The sequence below is a fragment of the Eurosta solidaginis genome, chromosome 4 (assembly GCF_040869045.1).
Source record: "Eurosta solidaginis isolate ZX-2024a chromosome 4, ASM4086904v1, whole genome shotgun sequence".
Classification (NCBI taxonomy): Eukaryota; Metazoa; Arthropoda; class Insecta; order Diptera; family Tephritidae; genus Eurosta; species Eurosta solidaginis.
The window spans coordinates 242233386-242248676 of NC_090322.1; the positions used below are offsets into that span (position 1 = coordinate 242233386).

Below are 15291 nucleotides of genomic sequence, written 5' to 3' on the forward strand. Positions count from 1 at the left end.
TTGCTTGTTTTACGCAACAAGTATCGAAAAAAAATTTGATTGAGCCATGTCCGTCCGTCCGTCTGTCCGTTAACACGATAACTTGAGTAAATATTGAGATATCTTCACCAAATTTGGTGCATGAGTTTATCTGAATTGGTATTGAAAATGAGGGAAATCGGATGATAACCACGCCCACTTTTTATATATATAACATTTTGGAAAACACAAAAAACCTGAATATTTAGTAAATAATACACCTAGAATGTTGAAATTTGACGTGTGGACTGATATTGAGACTCTTGATAAAATATTGAACATTTTTTTTGTAAATGGGCGTGGCACCGCCTATTTGTGATAAAATCGATTTTACAAATATTATTAATCATAAATCAAAAATCGTTAAACCTATCGTAACAAATTTTTGCAGAGAGGTTGCCTTTACTCTAATGCTTTGAAGAAAAATTAAAGAAATCGGTTAATGACCACGCCCACTTTTATATAAAAGAGTTTTGAAAGGGTCGTAGATGAAAATAATAAGCTATAACTTAGCAAAAAATAGTTTTGAATCAATGATCTTTCACTTATCAAGTTTTATTGTAAGAGGAAATGGGGAGACATTTTTTTTTAAATGGGCGGTGCCACGTGTTATGTAGAAAAGTAATTTATCTGAAATGAAATGTACAATTGAAGCTCACGCTGAGTATATAATGTTCGGTTACATCCGAACTTAGACATCTTTACTTATTTTTTTTTAATTTTGGTTAAATATTTCAATTAGGGTTTCAACAAAAAAAAAAAAATCCAAAATAAGTAGACTTCACTTGTTTTCTTTTCCGACTATATTTTTATTAAAATTATTTCGCAAATAAAAATTCGGAGCAAAGCAAAATAATTTGAAAAAGTTGAAAACGTGTTGTTTAAATTTGAAAAAAAAAAAATTAGCTTATGTATGTATATGTATGTTCAGAGACATATTTTTTAATGCTCAACAACTTTTTTATTATAAAAAAAAAAATTTTAAATGAAAAACAATTAAGTGTTGCCTAAATTAAAGCAAAACATAAAAATAAAATTTAGAAATCTATAGCTAAGATGCATTTTTTCCAAAACTTGAAACAATATCGTGTTTTAACTAAATATAAATGCATTTCGACATAGATATTGTAGAAAAATATTTTTTAGTTCTTTTGGAAAATTTAAAAAAAAAAAAAAAAAAAAAATTGGGAAGCTCCAAGGGGTTTCAAAGATGTAGAAATCGTTTTAGCTTATATGTATATGTATGCATATTTGGGGGAAATTTTTTCAAAGCTCATACAATATTTTAAAACAAAAAAAAAATTATTAGTTGCCTCAGTTAAAAAAAAAAAGTTAGAAATCAAAAGTTAAGATGCATTTTTTGCAAGATTTGGAAGCATATGGTGTTTCAGCTAAATTGAGATGCACTTCAAAATATAAGAATTTCAGAATTTTTTTTTGACAAATTCCAAAAAAAGTTTGCAAAGCTCCAAAGAAGTGTTTGAGTGTTTGGGTTTCACAAGAATTGGAAATACATCGAATTAAGCTAAACGTAATTGCACTTTAACATAAACTGTAAAAAATTCATTTTTTTTTAAATTCCAAAAAAATTTCCCAAAACTTGTTTCAAGGTTTATATAAAATGATAATATAAGAAACTAAAAATATTTTTTTACTATTATTATTATTATTTTTTTTTTAATTATATTTTTATATTGAAAAAAATCTTGAGAAAACTTTTTTGGTAACATAAAAAATTGTATAGGCTCCAACTAAAGTAGAATTTTTTCCAATATTAAACACACTTCTTTCTTAAATTTCGAAACTATTTTTTAAGCTTATTTGCTTTCAAGAAAAGAGTTCTGAATACTGAACTTTTTTTTTTTGGGAAAAAGACTAGAAATTAAAAAAAAAACCAAAAATATTTTGTTTTTTTTATAAGTACTAAACCAAATAAAAGTTTTCAAAAAAAAAAAAATATTTTTTAAATTAAGAGTCAAAGTATTTATTTAGCATAGACCAAATAAAATCGAAAACATTTAAAAGTTGTTCGGAAAGCTTTAAACCTTTAAAAATATATATATATATGATTAAAAAAAAAATTTCTCTAAACTAACATTTCAAAATTTTGTGTACGGAAGATGGCGAAAACAAAGCATCGGATCTAATAGAAGTAACCGGTTTAATAAACTAATCGATTCAAAGAAAGTAGCGGGCTCCAAAAAAAGAAAGCAGTTCCAATAAAGTGACTGTTTCTAGAAAGAAAGCGGATCTAAATAGAAGATAGCTGAACTCATGGAAGTCATTGGTTCCTAAAGAGTAATCAGTAATATCCGCTTTTCCAACCAGTTCCAAAAAGAACGAGATTTAAGAAAAAGGATCCGGAAAAATCAACGGATTCAAGAAAGAACAAAGTAAAGAATATTTATCCGGTTCGAAAAAGTAACAACTTAGATGCTAGAAAGAACTTGTAACGTGACTGGATGTAAAAAAGAACCTGGATCCAAAATGCGGCAGGTAATAAGAACCGAGGCTGTTTTTTTACTTTTATTACTGAAGTCACAACTGATTGGGTTACTGGTTCTTAGAGTTTCTACAACCCCTTTGAAATGACCAAGAAAAATTGAAGAAGGCCCACATTAGGGAAAAGCCAACGTACATACCTTATCATTAGGTTAAGAAAATGTTGCCAGGTCTTAAAGTGGTTTATAAATATAATTATAAATTAATTATATAATTTACTTAGTATCTACACTAGAATGGGTCGATTTACGCATGCCCAAAATAATTATTTTCGAACCTGCGAGAAAAAATGGCGAAAGGGTAAATTTTTCTAAGAAAACACTCCCCAAAAACCAAAAAAAATTAAAAAAGAAAAGCTGTTATCGCCAACGTTTTTACATCAGTTTTTTGAAAAAAAAAATATTTTTTGGGTTTTGGGGAGTGTTTTCTTAGAAAAATTTGCCCTTTGGCCATTTTTTTCTCGCAGGTTCGAAAATAATTATTTTGGGTATGCGTAGTGGAACTTTTTTTTCATCAGCCCAAATCCTATTGAAAAATCGATGGCGCGATATCGGTCTACTTTCGTCCATACAAATCGACCCAGGTTAATCTAAACATACAAAATTATTGATCTTACCTCCTTTTTATTATATTGCTGCCTTGGAAATTCTTTGTTGAGCGTGAAAAACAGTTCTGAAAAAAAAAAAAAAAAAAAAAATTTAATAAAATATTACAATTTATATAAGAGAATTGTGCACAAATATTAAAAAAAAATAAAAATTTTTGTATTTCATTTTTTTGTGAATGCTTTTTGTAATTTTGTTTAAGTAAAAGAATAAAAGTTTCTTTTACTTTTCGAAATTCAAGTACAACTTTTTTGCATATTTATAACAATAAACAAATATTTTCTTTTGTAATTAATTATAACCCCCACATCAAAATCTCCTCGCACCGCAACACCTAATCAATTGAATGCATTTGACGCCTCATATTTACTTAACATCTTTATTCAATCAGTTTGACTTATGAAGTGCATATTTTTGATTTATGAATGAATCACTTTGTAAGCGCATCAAAACAAAAAAATTTATAAATTATACATTGTTTTGTTTAAATTAAAACGTGCACACCCACATAATCGTTAATATTTTATTTTAAAAATAAAATTGTTGTAAATTGTGTTCATAAATCATATCTACGCCAATAAATTTAATAAGAAGCAGCTAAATAAAAATTTTTGTGTAAATAAATATCTGAAAATATGAAAATACACAAAAATAATAATAGCGCGAATTGAGTGTTTATAAAATATAATTCCATTTGAATTTGTATGTGTGCGTGGGGCAACTTTTATTCGATTGCCCACATGCAATAAATTGTTGTGTATACATAAGAGCACATACATATACAAACATACATAATGCTGTTATTATTAAATTGTACAATCTGTGAAAATTTATCATCTTTTCTATGAACCAGAGGTAGTCCTTTATGCTTCTGAGATTCTAATTTCAGAAGCCCTCGAGCCTGCCCTTTATACCGAAAGCTTTAATCATATTTTAGGTACTTAGAAAGAAGAAGTCTTAACTTGGGAATATAAGTGTTTACCAGAAAAAAATCAATGAAACAGTCAAGCGCCTTAAAAGCAGCGAAATCCGCGAACAAAAACAAAATACCACAAAGCAGAAAAAAAGAGAAGAAATAAATACTATCCCAAACAAAAAATTTGAGCCTTCAAAACTGGCTTACGAAAGCATTAGACGGTAAAAAAAAAAAACTAGAAATGAGATAAACTGAATTAAGCCAGGAAACAAATACAAGCAGGATAGCCTAGTGGTTAAGGCAACTGCAGTTTCACCGTGTGATTCGCGGTTCTAATCTCGGTTAAACCTTTGATAACATTACGAAATTGCCTGACGATGATAACGTGGCGGTTTTCGAAATGGTACCATCGCAGTATGCCAGTAAATTTTTCTTTCTTTCTTTTCAGTTTATCTTAGAAAAAATATAATAATTGGATATTCAATTATTATAAGGCGCTGTTAAGCTCAAGAATTCTTAAATAATAAGTATAAATTGAACACACCATTAAACAAACAAAAAAAAAAAAAAACTAATGCTATCTCTAAAGAAAAGTTCGAACCTTTAAAACTCGCTTACAAGAAAATTCGAAGGAAGAAATAAATACTTTCTCTGAAGAAAAATTGGAATCAACAAAACTAGCTTAAACAAGTAAGGAAGGCTAAGTTCGGTTGTAACCGAACATTTCATACTCAGTTGAGAGCTGTGGAGACAAAGTGAGGGAAAATCACCATGTTGTAAAAAGAACCTAGGGTAACCCTGGAATGTGTTTGTATGACATGTGTATCAAATGGAAGGTATTAAAGAGTATTTTAAGAGGAAGTGGGCCATAGTTCTATATATGGACGCCATTTAGGGATATCGCCATAAAGGTGGACCAGGCCTGACTCTATAATTTGTTTGTACGATATGGGTATCAAATGTAATGTGTTAATTATAATTTTAAAAGGGAGTGGGCCTATGTTCTATAGGTGGACGCCTTTTCGAGATATCGCCACAAAGGTGGACCAGGGGTGACTCTAGAATTTATTTTGTACGATATGGGTATCAAATGAAAGATATTAATGAATATTTTAAAAGGGCGTGGGCCTAAGTTCTATAGATGGACGCCTTTTGGAGATATCGCCATAAAGATGGACCAGGGGTAACTCTAGAATTTGTTTGTACGATATGAGTATCAAATAAAAGGTGTTAATGAGTATTTTAAGAGGGCGTGGGCCTTAGTTCTATATGTGGACGCCTTTTCGAGATATCGCCATAAAGGTGGACCAGGGGTGACTCTAGAATTTGTTTGTACTATATGGGTATCAATTGAAAGGTGTTAATGAATATTTTAAAACGGAGTGGACCTTAGTTCTATAGGTGGACGCCTTTTCGGAATATCGTTATAAAAGTGGACCAGGGTTGACTCTAGAATGCGTTTGTACAATATGGGTATCAAACGAAAGGTGTTAATAAGTATTTTAAAAGGGGTGGGCCTTAGTTCTACGGGTGGACGCCTTTTCGAGATATCGCCATAAAGGTGGACCAGGGGTGACTCTAGAATGCGTTTGAACAATATGGGTATCAAATGAAAGGTGTTAATGAGTATTTTAAAAGGGCGTGGGCCTTAGTTCTATAGGTGGACGCCTTTTCGAGATATCACCATAAAGGTGGACCAGGGGTGACTCTAGAATTTGTTTGTACGATATGGGTATCAAATGAAAGGTGTTAATGAGTATTTTAAAAGGGCGTGGGCCTTAGTTCTATAGGTGGACGCCTTTTCAAGATATCGCCATAAAGGTGGACCAGGGGTGACTCTAGAATTTGTTTGTACGATATGGCTGTCAAATGAAAGGTGTTAATGAGTATTTTAAAAGGGTGTGGGCCTATAGGTGGATGCCTTTTCGAGATAGCGCCATAAAGGTGGGCCAGGGGTGACTCTAGAATTTTTTTGTACGATATGGGTATCAAATGAAAGGTGTTAAGGAGTATTTTAAAAAGGAGTGGGACGCCTTTTCGAGATATCACCATAAAGGTGGACCAGGGGTGACTCTAGAATGTGTTTGTACGATATGGGTATCAAATTAAAGATATTAATGAGGGTTTTAAAAGGGAGTGGCCCTTAGTTGTATATGTGAAGGCGTTTTCGAGATATCGACCAAAATGTGGACCAGGGTGATCCAGAACATCAACTGTCGGGTACCGCTAATTTATTTATATATGTAATACCACGAACAGTATTCCTTCCAAGATTCCAAGGGCTTTTGATTTCGCCCTGCAAAACTTTTTCATTTCCTTCTACTTAATATGGTAGGTGTCACACCCATTTTACCAAGTTTTTTTCTAAAGTTATATTTTGCGTCAATAGACCAATACAATTACCATGTTTCATCCCTTTTTTCGTATTTGGTATAGAATTATGGCATTTTTTTCATTTTTCGTAATTTTCGATATCGAAAAAGTGGGCGTGGTCATAGTCGGATTTCGGCCATTTTATATACCAATACAAAGTGAGTGCAGATAAGTACGTGAACTGAGTATAGTAAAGATATCTCGAATTTTGATCAAGTTATCGTGTTAACGGCCGAGCGGAAGGACAGACGGTCGACTGTGTATAAAAACTGGGCGTGGCTGCAACCGATTTCGCCCTTTTTCACAGAAAACAGTTATCGTCCTAGAATCTAAGCCTCTACTTAATTTCACAAGGATTGGTAAATTTTTGTTCGACTTATGGCATTAAAAGTATCCTAGACAAATTAAATGAAAAAGGGCGGAGCCAGGCCCATTTTGAAATATTCTTTTGTTTTTGTATTTTGTTGCAACATATCATTACTGGAGTTGAATGTTGACATAATTTACTTATATACTGTAAAGATATTAACTTTTATTTTAAATTTGAATTAAAAAATTTGTTTTTTAAAAAGTGGGCGTGGTCGTTCTCCGATTTTGCTAATGTTTATTAAGCAGACATATAGTAATAAGAGTAACGTTCCTGCCAAATTTCATCATGATATCTTCAACGACTGCCAAATTACAGCTTGCAAAACTTCTAAATTACCTTCTTTTAAAAGTGGGCGGTGCCACGCCCATTGTCCAAAATTTTACTAGTTTTCTATTCTGCGTCATAAGTTCAACTCACCTACCAAGTTTCATTGCTTAATCCGTATTTGGTAATGAATTATCGCACTTTTTCGATTTTTCGAAATTTTCGATATCGAAAAAGTGGGCGTGGTTATTGTCCGATATCGTTCATTTTAAATAGCGATCTGAGATGTGTGCCCAGGAACCTATATACCAAATTTCATGAAGATAGTTCAAAATTTACTCAAATTATCATGTTAACGGGCAGACGGACGGACGGACATGGCTCAATCGAATTTTTTTTCGATACTGATGATTTTGATATATGGAAGTCTATATCTATCTCGATTCCTTTATACCTGTACAACCAACCGTTATCCAATCAAAGTTAATATACTCTGTGAGCTCTGCTCAACTGAGTATAAAAAGCAGTCACACAAGTACAACAAACAATGACGTAACAACAAATGAACAAATGCAGCAAAAACACAAAATAAATCAAAGGACTAAAGTTAATGATATCAGTACCTCTATCTAAGAAATTGTACAGGCACGGACATCAAAAAATAGTAGTTTAAGAAAAATCAAAGGAAAAATAGCATCACATCTAAATAGCAAAAAAAATTTTAATTAAAAAAAAGGTAAAACAAATGGCACAAAATGGAGACAAGGCTTTTCCAACCATATTTTTGGAAAAAAATAAATAAAAAAATTATACATATATGAAAAGTATAGGTAGAAATAAAAAACAAAATGGGAAAAAGAAAATTACACAAATGACAATATCAGGGCGTACAAATAAAAATAAATAAATTAAAAAAATTAATAAAAAAACCAATATTAAGAACAAAATTGCAAACACTTTTTAAAAATCCCCGAAAGAAAAAAATAGAGATGAGGTTTCTACATAAATATTAAAAAAAAATATATAAAAGATATTAAGAGAGCAAATTTTTGAGAAGAAATAATAAAAAAAAAATATGAAAACTTACAAAACTTAAAGAAGTACAAAGTGTAGTATTAAAAGACAAAAGAAAATAAAACTGTTAAAAAAGAACCAAAAGTTTGAGAAGGTCAAAAAATGCACGGATTGCAGGCAAGAACTATACAACTGTATTATCGCACAAAAAAAGAAAATTTAAGAAATAAAAAAAAAAAAAACGAAGATATTGAAAAGAACGAAAAACCTATTCCAACACAAGAAGAAGCAGACAATACTTCGAAAACATAGACTGGGAGCTTTTCACATTGTATTATCAACCGTATTATTAAAAAAAAAATATATATATATAAAAATAAATAAAAAAAAAACAATTTTTAAGTTGTAAAGACTGTAGAACAAAAAGTTGAATTATTTGCGAAAAAAATTAAAAAATTATTTGAAAATAAGTGCCACGGTTTAAAGAAAAGGCCTTTTCAAGCGGATTATTGACGAAGAAGGGAAAAAAAATAATATTAGTTATAAAAAAGAGAAAAAAAACATTTTTAATTTAATTAAAAGAAAAAAAAACGAAACAGTATAAAAATATTGAAAGAAAAGTTCCCGAATTATTTGAGGTAGATAAAAATATATACCACGTTTCGCCTCTTCAACCAGAGAGTATTGACAAAAAAAAACGTAGAATAATAAAGAAATATACAAAATAAAAAAGAACAAATTCTTGAGACTAAAAAAATAACAAAAATATATATATATAAAAATAAATAAGAAATAATAAATTAAAAACATAAAACACCATCATTTGGGAAAGACGAAAAAATTATATATAAAAAAAAGTTAAATACAATTTTCCTGAAGACGGCTACCGTTCAATAAAAGAAATATATCGAAGAAAAAATTTAAAACAACTTTCACGTTTTTTTTTTTTAATTTAATGATCTTGAGTTAACTAACTTACAGAGATTAAAGGTATACAGCTTGCATATTGGAACGATTCGAAAATCGAAAAACGACACTGATGATGGCACAACGCCGAAACCGGTTTGTCTCGAAATCAAATTTGATAAGGGATGACGGAAAATCGTTCCAATATACATCATTTACCCACCCTGTCGGAAAATCAACAAAACAGTATAAGTCAGTTATACAGTCTACCATAAACAATTATATAAATAAATGTGTTGAAAAAAACAGAAAATATTGAGAAATGCGAAAAACCAATCACAAAACAAGAAGAAGAATGCACATATTGAGGGTACATGAGCGAGACTGGAAGCCTTTACAGCACCGGAAACACACTTCTCGCTCTGGTGAAAACCAAATACTTTAAGGCCTTCAATGCTTCTTTTTCTGGAAACAAAAACACAAGCGCTAAAAATGGATCCTAAGGTTTTTTTCTTGTTTCAAACCAAATTTGATAATGGAAAATCGTTGCAATATATATCAAACATTACACATTTAATTTAAAGCATAAATATCTCAACCTTAGCCATAATAAAATACCTGGACACACGCTCATTAGCTTCCTGATGGATGGTCTCATGTTGACGATATATTTAACCCTGATATTTGTAATTAAAAAAAAAAATGTAGACAAAATTTAAAAAGTCATAATGCATGAGAAATTATTTCACTGGTACCAAATTGTTGTCACCCCACCTCAAACGATGCGCAACGGGCACAGCTCATTTGCAAAAATTGCTTCAAAATTTGTTTATTTACATCTCAATATGTAGTAAAATTTGTTTTTTTTTTTGGCGAATTTTCTATGATTTTGCTTACATTTCAATTGCTGTCACATTGCAGTTTTTTTTTGACTTTTTGACTTATTCAAATTTGTCCTCTCATTATTTTTGTTGATGTATATTTTTAACTGCGGATGGTGTCGCTAAATTTTTGCGCAATGATTCTAGCCAAAATGGTTGAATGGTGACAATCTTATGTGATTTTTTTTTGTTTATTGCAGTATAAACATTTAATGAGTTTTTGCTATTTGTCTTTTATTATTTTTATTTTTATTTTGCTACATCATGACTAGTTTGGGTGTTGCCATTTTTGGCAGTTGCTTGTTGCCAAATTATATAGCAAAATAAATACCAAAATGTCGATCTTTTTTCGTATTCATTAGTTTTAAGAGTGAATTTTCTGCATTACACACTAAAATAGATATAAACATTTTAAAGAAACACTTTATTGACTTGTAATAAATGCAATCCCGAAAACTTTTACGAAAAAATACGGAAATTCGAGAATTTATTTAACACTCCAGTAGGCGCGCCCCTATATGCGACGTTAGTAGTCGTGCGATGTACTTATGTAGAACATTTTTAATAGAAGGTTTTCAAAAGAAATGTATATATTATGCAAAATATTTTTTGGTAATAATAAAAAAGATTTTATTATAAAACTAACACAAATAAAATATAACCAATTTAAACACATTAGGAACCAAAAATCAGAATTTCTCTACATAACTAAAAAAAAAAAAACAAAATGTTTACTTATAATAATAAAAGACAATTTTTTTTTAATCGGTCAAGTATTCCACCTCCGATTCTTCATCAGTGCAGTCCGGACACAGAAGAACCTGATGATCAGAACAAATCCGTTTGTTACATGTATAAAAAAATGTCACACGAGTAGGCGCGCGTTCTACAATTGTAGAAATGAACTTTTGCCGTAAAATTTCTCCAAGATGAGCACGCATCGGTAGCCGCAATGACACTGAAAAAGTTTATTGTCTAGTAATAGAAGAGTAATAAGACTGTGTGCGTGAGTGACATAAGGTAAGCGAGAATATTCAACGAAATGCATAAGTGTTCTATTATTGTAGAACGCGCGACTACACTCCAGTCTGTTAGTGTAAAAGTGCGAAGTCTCTTAAAATTCGTAAGTTTTATAGAAATTTTGTTGCCAAAGGGAGTTTTGAATTTTCTTTCAAGCAAAGTGTGACAAAATTACACTAATTTAATGAAAGAAAATCTGTAAATTTATTTCGTTTTACATTCAGTAACAATTTTTTAAAACTAGTAAAAGTAAAAAAAAAAAGATTTTAAATAATTTTTGCTGCTATTTTTTAACTCGCAAATGTATGTATCCATGCATATGTACATATCGTCAGCTTAATGTGAAAATGTGCTAAGTCAACTTTTACGAATTTTACAGGAGGCGAAAAAAACTGAACAATTTTTGAAATACCCATCTTTTTTCCAAACTGTGAATGAGGATATCTTAATTGCAATGCTTTTGAGTGCAGATGCTTTGAAAAAGATAAATAAAAATCATGCATACCAACCCAGCAGCTATTTTATGACTTAGCACAATTTCCGCACTCAAAACAAATTTTTTCTCCTGACTTAGCACTTTTTACTCATTATGTTTTCCCATCACTCCTACTATTTCTAACGGTTCTGATCTGGACTCTTTTGGCGGATGGTGCGCAGACAATAATTTATTTTTAAATTCAAACAAATGCTGTGTTGTGTCTTATTCCAAAAAAAAAAAAAAAAACTGTCACATACTTTATCTAAAAACTAAATGCTAAATCTCTTAATCGTTGTCAAAAGAGAAAACACTTGGGTGTAATTTTTGACTTCAAACTCTCTTTTTCTAGTCACATTGACTTCATTGTTTCAAAATTTGTTGCAATGGTTGGGTTCAGTATACTTAACACCAGTGACTTTGAGGACACTATGACGTTGAATGCACTTTATATATCCTTGGTCAGAAGTGGTGTTCACTATTGCTCAATAATATGGAATCCTTTCTATGAATCTAACTCCTATAAAATTGAGGGAGTTCAAAATTTTTTTACAAATATTGCTTTACGTATGCTTCACTGGCCAGACGGCAAATTGCTTGGACTTCAGGCTTTGCATGACAGAAGAACTTTTATCTCACTCATGCTTGCCTATAATGTAATAAACTTTAGCACGAATTGATCTGGTTTATCTAATTTGTTCATTCCATATAGTCCACTGCGTGATCTTCGGCATAATAGATTACACAGGCTGACAGCATCTCAGACCCAGGAACCGGACTATATATTTTCGAAGGATTTTGATGCGATGAATCGAAATCTGGCCTCAAATTGCTCTATCAGCTCTGGTTTTCGAGATTTCCTAACCTAAAAGTGCAAAAACACCGTTATTTCCCATATTTGAGGTTATGTAGCCTTGCAGATGTTTTCTTTCACCAAAATTAAAGGACGGCATATTTGCATACAAGTGATTATTTCAAATGGCGTTGAGTTTGCTCAAATATCATTTTTTTCGCTTGCCAATAAATGCTACTTTGGACTAGGTAGGCAATTGAAAAGTAAAGTCCTCTCTCGGCGAACGAAAATCATACTCTACAAGTCACTTATCGTACACGTCCTGCTATATGGGGCAGAAGCATGGACCATGACAACAGCAGATGAAGCGGCTTTGGGAGTGTTCGAGAGAAAAGTTCTTCGAAAGATTTATGGACCTCTACGCGTTGGCGATGGCGAGTACCGAAGAAGATTTAATGATGAGCTGTACGAGCTATACGCAGACATCAACATAGTCCAGCGAATTAAAATGCAGCGGCTGCGCTGGCTGGGCCATGTTATGCGAATGAAAGATGATACTCCAGCCAAGAAAGTGTTTCTATCGGAACCCGCCTATGGAAGCAGAGGTAGAGGGCGGCCCCCACTCCGTTGGAAGGACCAGGTGGAAAACGATTTAAACTGCCTTGGTGTGACCAATTGGCGCCGGTTAGCGGAGCGAAGGAGCGACTGGCGCGCCTTGTTGGACGGCCACACCCGTTTAGACGGTTAAGCGCCAATTAAGTAAGTAAGTAAGTATCGTATTTTGAAATTTTGTGGTGTGGTAGGAGTGGTTTCTAGGGGTTAGGGGATACTGAAGTTGATGGGTTAATAGTAAAGTTGGTTGGCCAACTTGTGAGATATCTAGATAAATAAGACTTATTTTAGGAAAAATATGCGAGTAAACGCTGTCCCCAGGGTTAAGTGGGTTAGCCTGCTTGCGGTATGATAGGGGTGGTTTGTAGGCGTTAGGGCTGTGTGTGACTTGGTACCCGAAGGTTAGATAATGCAGGGGTGTGGTGAGTTAGCAAACTTATGGTGTGAGACAAAATTTTAAGAAAAATAAGACTCAATTCAAGAAAATTAGTAATCGACTATATCAGGTCTATGTTATCTCAATCGATTTCCAGGTGTAGGCAAATTTAGAAACATGAAAATTTCAAAATGCGATATCTCAGCGAAAGAAAATGATATTTGAGCAAACTCAACGCCATTTGAAAGAATAAGACTTGTATTCAAAGATTCCATCCTTTAATTTTGGTGAAAGAAAACATCTGCAAGGCTACATAACCTCAAATATGGGCAAAAACGGTGTTTTTTTCACTTTTACGTTAGGATATCTCAAAAACCAGAGCTGATAGAGCAAGGCCAGATTTGGCTTCAGCGCATCATAAACCTTCGGAAATATATAGTCTGGTTTCTGTGTCTGACTAATGCCCTGTGTTATTTATCGAAATAACTCATAAAACGAATTATGCTATGAATGAACCTATAACTAGGACTATACATCTACATAGCAAAAAGATTCAGTAGTGTTATTAATTTTAATAACAGCTTATATAAGTTTAAGCTTGAATTGTTTTCTATTTCTAACTAGTCTGTAAGAAAGCATGTAGTTATCGTCATGTAAAAATTGAAGTAGATAAAATTCAGCACAAAGCATTTATCAAACACCAAAGGCATGTCTCAACTGGGTGAATCCAATTTCAAGGGGTTGTGTTCGCAACCCTCTCAAGGGGTCGCCAGTGCAATATATAGCTTCTCCAACCCAATTGTCAACCTCACCTATCCGTGGCGAATCATGTTTCATTGACAGCCGAGGCTCTGGCGACCCCAAGTTCCTCATGGAGCTAGGGGGTGGGGAGGGTGTGATGGCCTGGAAGGTTTAATGTGGTCATATAAATCGTTCCCGAGATGGTCGGGCTAGTACCTTAATAGTGCTTTGTTACCGGAACGTAGCGGATCTATATCCGGCAAAGAACCATCAACATTGGCCCAAAGCCTTCGGGGAGTGTCTTTAACGTTAATACAATATTAACAACAAAGCATGTACTTTTAGACTGAATGAATTAAATAAGTAAATAAAATGCGCGCACAAAGAAATGACTAGTAATTCAGATTGATATTATTGACTGGTTGACTTAGCACATTTTTTTGAGCAGCTGACGACTTAGCACATTTTCACATTAAGCTAACGATATATTATACATATTAAGTGAGTTATTCTACACAAAAACTAAAAATTTCAGAAAAAGTTCATTCTCGATTTTAAAGAAATTTTGAGTTATTTTCATGACTGTTTTTGAGATTACTTTGCAGGTATTTTTAGACGCTTTCGGGACTTTTTTTGCACCATTTCGAGATTGGTTTAATCGACTCTGGACTGTTTCGAAACTCTTTGCGGAATAATTTCGGGACTCTTTTGGAGAGGTTTCAGAATTACTTTGCGATCACTTCTGAACTATTTCGGGATTGTTGATCATTTCGGAGTAAACTATGGACCAAACCAGTATTTTTTTTGGCATTTTGGAGTGTGTTCAAGCGAGCGATTAGCGCACGCACCGTGAATTGATTTTACCTATTGAATTTCCCTTTATGAATTGAATTTGTAGTTTTTAGATAACTCCCTCATGGGAACACACCTAAAATCTCCGCTACGTGGTTGGCAACGCGTGCGCTACTCGCTCGCCTGAACGAGCAAAGCTGTCAATCATGTTGACATTTTTACATATATTCCTTTTGTCTTTGGACATACATAAATTGAAATTAATTCGACCTCTTTTGCTATCGGCTGTGCCTTTTATCTTTAGAAACCCTTTTTTATAACGAAAGTAGAAAAATACCTTTTAATAAAACATTTAAGAAGTGCGTGAATTATTAAACCTGTGCAACTCTTTTTTTAACCTCTTTTGGCGTATATAAGTCCATGCCGGGCAAATCGAAGTGAAGTTCGATCCAATTCCGTTTCACCCAAAGCGTAACCCAGTGGCTATAATTTGTAGTGACCACCAAAGGGTCCATTCGCCACCGTCATCGCTCTCAACATCACCACCGTCGCCGCTAGCCGTATCAGATCCTGCATCCACCAGAACTGCAGCAACGGAGCTGTACAGTTGGTCCTTCGTCGCCATTTTAGGAC

At 32.7% G+C, this 15291-nt stretch overlaps 1 protein-coding gene across 5 annotated transcripts in view; it reads right to left on the bottom strand.

The window, feature by feature from the left end:
• Tob (Transducer of ERBB2) overlaps positions 1 to 15291 on the bottom strand; it is a 128018-nt gene that overhangs the window by 54285 nt on the left and 58442 nt on the right. For all 5 annotated transcript variants that reach the window (XM_067785282.1, XM_067785284.1, XM_067785283.1 and 2 more), the window contains one exon: positions 3137 to 3192. The gene's annotated coding sequence lies outside the window, so the exon portion shown is untranslated. The remainder of the gene's footprint in view (positions 1 to 3136; positions 3193 to 15291) is intronic.